Source organism: Bidens hawaiensis, unplaced genomic scaffold, assembly GCF_021521415.1.
Source record: "Bidens hawaiensis isolate Kalapana, Puna unplaced genomic scaffold, B.hawaiensis_p1.1 tig00026009_1, whole genome shotgun sequence".
Classification (NCBI taxonomy): domain Eukaryota; kingdom Viridiplantae; phylum Streptophyta; class Magnoliopsida; order Asterales; family Asteraceae; genus Bidens; species Bidens hawaiensis.
The window spans coordinates 44,492-49,565 of NW_027494188.1; positions in this window are offsets into that span (position 1 = coordinate 44,492).

A 5,074-nucleotide genomic window follows, 5' to 3' on the forward strand; every position below is an offset into this window, starting at 1 on the left:
GTCAAGTTCATTGCTCAGTTGGTTATGCTTAGAACACATTTTGACATTCTCCTACATCCTGAAGAATTTAGACCAGAAACTGTGGATGCAGCCAGGAGAGCTCACGAAGAACAACGACAGGAACACTGGAAAGAAAAGCCAACTTTTGCTAAAAGACAAGCCTGAGCCAGTAATAGATGAAATGTGTGATGAAGAGGATCTTGGAACAGAACCAATCACAGAAGAGATCAGTAATGAAGAATCTAAGACCTCTGAGTCAATTTGAAGAGCCAGAAGCTGAAGTGACACAACCTGACACACCCACTCCATCTCAATCACAAAAAAGAAAAGAAACAACTGAGATTGAGACACCTATGTCCAAAAGACAAAAATCAGTGAAGATAATGGTGTACAAAAGAATATTGGATAAAACTTGAAGAAAGAAGAAGGGCTCAATCCGCAAGTAATGAAGAACTGATGATAGGGGCTCTTCACAATCTTGAAGAAACAATTGACATAGAAGATGATAGTGAAGGTGAAATGAAAAATGTTGAAAAGAAGAATGAAGACAGAAACTATCTGATCAGTTTGGACTATGACTTAAAGTACCTTCTAAGACTATCAAAAGAAGACATAGCCAAAGAAGCTGATGGGTGGAGAATGAGAAAATCAAAAAGGGAATCTCTGATTAAAGCAGGTCACAAGTCTGAATTCCTGAACTTACAATCTTTTGACGCAATAGATAGACTATACAGGAATGCTCTTGTAGATGACATCTTAGACTATGTGAAAAAGGTATCAAAAAAGAAGGTAGAAGCAGAGAAGGTGCTGAAAGAGTCTGATAGCAGCAAAAGAAGAATTGAAAAGAAAGCCAGTGATGAAACAAATTATGAAGCATTAAAAGCTAAACATAATGATATCAAGTTTCTTCAACTATTTGGCTACAGCTATGAGTCCTTGATAAAGCTTTCTCTTGAAGAACTAAGAACGAAAATTCAACTTGTAAAAGACTCTCACAAAGACAAGAAAAGTCAGGAAGAATATGAAAGAGAACAAGAGCTGAGGTTGAGATTGGCAAGAGAAAGAGAAGAAGCTAAGAAGAAAGAAGAAGAAGTGAAGAGGTGGTTTGAAGACCCTCAGAGGGTAGAAATATTATAGAAGATTGTCATGGAGAAAGGAATGACTGAAGAACAATTTCAAAACATTCTTCACGAACAATTAATTGAAATATATAATAGAGAGTAGAAACTGTATTTGGAAACCCAAAGAAAACTGTAGGAAGATAAGCTGAGAGCTGAAGAAGAAGTTCGAGCAGAAATGATGAGTGCTCTTCACAAAAAGGGAGCCAAAATGTCGAGGCTAGTAGTACAAACAGACGAAACAATCAGAAAATGGTATGAAGAAGCCGGGCTGCAAAAGATAAAGAAAACTCAACAAGCAAGCACAAGCCGGAATACCCATTGGATCTGAGAATGTGAGATCTGAGCAACCAAGAAATCTAAATCTGCCCACACATCTCTTCTTTGATAAAAAGATCCAAGACTCTTAGGGTGATCACTGAAGATAAAAAGGAAACTCTGATTATCTTTAGAGATGACTTGAGGGACTTTACAAGAGAACAACTAACAAAGATGGCTGAATTGACACTGCATGACAATCAAATCAGTAATCAACCATCTAGTCAACCAAGGAATGAGCTATCAAAATTTATTAAGGAACAAGCTGAGCAAGGATTTCCATTCCTAAAACAAAAGAAGTGAGTCATCCACAGCCAAGCTGAAAAAGGGAGAAGGAGAAAAAGGATAAATAAAGTACATACTTTGGAGCTTTCTTTTGATGCAAAAAGAAGGAACCCTCAAGCTGGCAGCCCTTCAACAAAGAGAATGACTCTGAGAGACTGTCTAGCAATGAGAAGGGAGATGATGGAACCAAATTCCACAGCACAGCAAAATGGAAGAATCTCTTACCTTACTTATAAAAGACACAATGACTCAATCAGCTTGAGGAATGCATCTGAGGCACAATAACTTTGATCTTATATGACAGTGATCTTCAGTTCATACATCCGCAAGATCTTCAAGACATAATAGATGCCAGATTCCCTCATGATTCTCAAGATTCTGTGGAGCTTGACATAATCAAACAGAAGGCTGCTTTTGTCAAACTAGAAAAAGAGAAAGCCAACACAAGAGGAAGAAGAAAATAGCAGAATGGAGCTCAAAGAAAATCAATTTTATTTCAGTTTATCTTTGTAATTTTATGTTATTTTGTATGAGATATAAAAACTTTGATGTGTAATGCCTAAGAGGCAGAATTCCTATTTATGTAATGAAATGACATGCTCTTGAATGATATTTGTTTGATTTCTGATACATGTGTAACTCTATGCAGGTATGTTTTGGTGCATCTGAGCTTGTTCCAGTCTAGGGGGAGATTGTTGAGTCGGATTCTAGATAAGAAAGATTGGAATCTTCTCAACCTCCTCAGAAAACTGCTAAGTATGGACTTCGAGCAAGCCTAGACGATCGAGCATGGTTTTACTACTTCGAGCAAGGCCTTCAGAACCTTAAATGGTTGATTCTTCTAAGTGTTAAGGCTTCGAGCAAGCTACACTTCAACGAGCAGGAGTATTCTTCTATCGAGCATGGATTGCCAATCGAGCAAACAACTTGATCATACAAGTTTGATCGAGCATATGGGGACAAGCATGGATGCAATAAGAAGATGTCACGTAATCAAAGCAAGGACTTTGAGCACAGTTCAGTTCCCTGAGCAAGATTTACATCCGAGCATGCTAAAGATTGCTGAATAAGAAGACTGAAGACATCAAGAAGAATGAGCTTGCTCGATGGACTCGATCGAGCAAAGCATGTTTTAGTCAAGAGGAATGAAGCCTGCTGGAGGGGAATATCTTCACTGAAGATATTCTAAGTAAAGTATACCCGAGGACATTCATCGAGCATACCTAGCATAGTGAGTTTGCTCGAGCAAGATTGTTACCTTGCTTGAGGACTCAACACTTATATTATTTTGTATTTCATTATGTAACGATTAGGAAATTCTAGAAAGAATGTCAAGGTCTATAAATAGGGTCTTAGGTTTCCATTTTAGGGTAACGTTGGCACACACGAAATACGAGAAACATTCTAAAAGAATATTCTATTTGTTTCCTCGTACATCCGCCGCCGCCGTCATGCACGAAACCCTAGACATTCCTTTCACTGTTTCATTAATGACTCATTTAATATAGTGAGTCTTTGTCTTTGAATGTGCTTTTATTGATTACCTATTATCGTTTCGTGTTTGTTATTTTCACTCCTTCGCTCCCACTCGTTGGATATCCTTATTCCGCCGGGATATTCAACAGGCTTTTGGATTGCAGAGTCGGTGTGTTCTTGTCAACCTTTTCGAAGGTTTGACTCACGGTCCTGACAATCACCGGTAACGGGTATGAAAATTGAAATGAAAAATAAAACGGATAGTTCAACGATCGATTTCGAATACAGATACACCACCGAAATAAATCGTCGGGCTTCGATCTTGAACCGAAGATACATATACACCACTACGGTTAGAGCATCGGGTCTAAGAACACCACTCGAGATGCCAAAATCGAGCTAGCATAGACAAAATCAATTTAACTCTCACACACAAGAGATAAATTAATCAAACTCATTTTCAAACATAAAACTCATCTGCCATCTTCATTCATGCATACGATTACATAAAGGAAATAAGGTAAACATGGGTGTAGATCTTGGGGTACCCATTACTACACTTTAGGGAAAACTAAAGGACTGCAAAAGAAAACAATTCAAAAGAAATAAAATAAAAACAAACGTAGGCAACTAATATGCATGAAAATTGGGTTGTCTTTCAAGTGGGGTGCGTTTTAACCCATGGACCTGGCCCGTCAACTTCCGTATTCGGATCTGGCTTGTTGTCAACAGCTACTAAATTTAAATCCTCCTCCTCATGGCTATCACCATGGTAGCTAAAAAAAAAATCTAGGGACGTCAATCATGTCGGGTTATAAGTTGAAGGGTTAATGGGTTGCAAACTAAAGGGTTGAAATATGTAATCCTAACCCAACCTATATTATTGTCGTGTTAAAAACTTCAATCTTAACCCGTACACACATAAATTCGAGTCAACCCGAACGCAACTCATTTAACCCGTTTATTAAAAGAAATTTAAAACAAAATTAAAATTATTTAGAGTCGGTAGAGTAATATGTGTAATTATTAAAAATTTTGAATATGAGTTGGAAATTAAAATTGTATCTTAAAAAAAATGAAAAAAGAAAAAAAAAACGAAAACAAAATATAATTATAAAAAATGTTTTATATAGTTAAATGGGTCACCCTTTTTATACGGGTAAACCCAAACCTACTTTTTTTTCAAACCGGTTGTGTTAGTCGACCCGAACCTAGAGGCGTGCCCACCCGTTGAGATGGGTGGGCAGCTGCCATCAACCCCCCAAATTTTTATATTTTAGTATTATAGTATGCGGAAATCTCGAGCATTTTGCAAGCGCCCCCTTAAAATTTTGAAGCCAACCCTAAGAAAAAACAAATTATAAAATTTTAAATATAAATTTAGTATAAACACTAATTATCAATAAAACTTATATAATTACTAATATCTAAATGTTAAAATGATTGTGAATTAGACCCAAATTAGTTAAACATTACTAGTCCAGTAACCATAAGCTCATGTCATTTACCTTTTTACCTTTACAATAATTATGGTGGTCTAGACCTTGCTAAAAAAATCCAACCACAATTGAAATGAAAAAATAACCACGAGTAGCGACAGACAGCGCTTAGACATTGCTGATCATCCCAGATCCCTTCGTGGCCAAACTCCGACCGGACTTCCAACTTTAGTTAAGTGATTAAGTTAATCACTCATTTGATGGTTAGTTTTATCGTTTTTATTTATTTTATTAGGGAATATGGATTGAGGTTTGAAAAAATTATACAAGTAGACGAGTTTAGATATGTTAGATTTTAAATTTAAATTATGCATTGGTAATGACGGTTGACTTACTTTTGTTGATTGTATAAAACGTAGTTTTATTTCTTTTTTAATA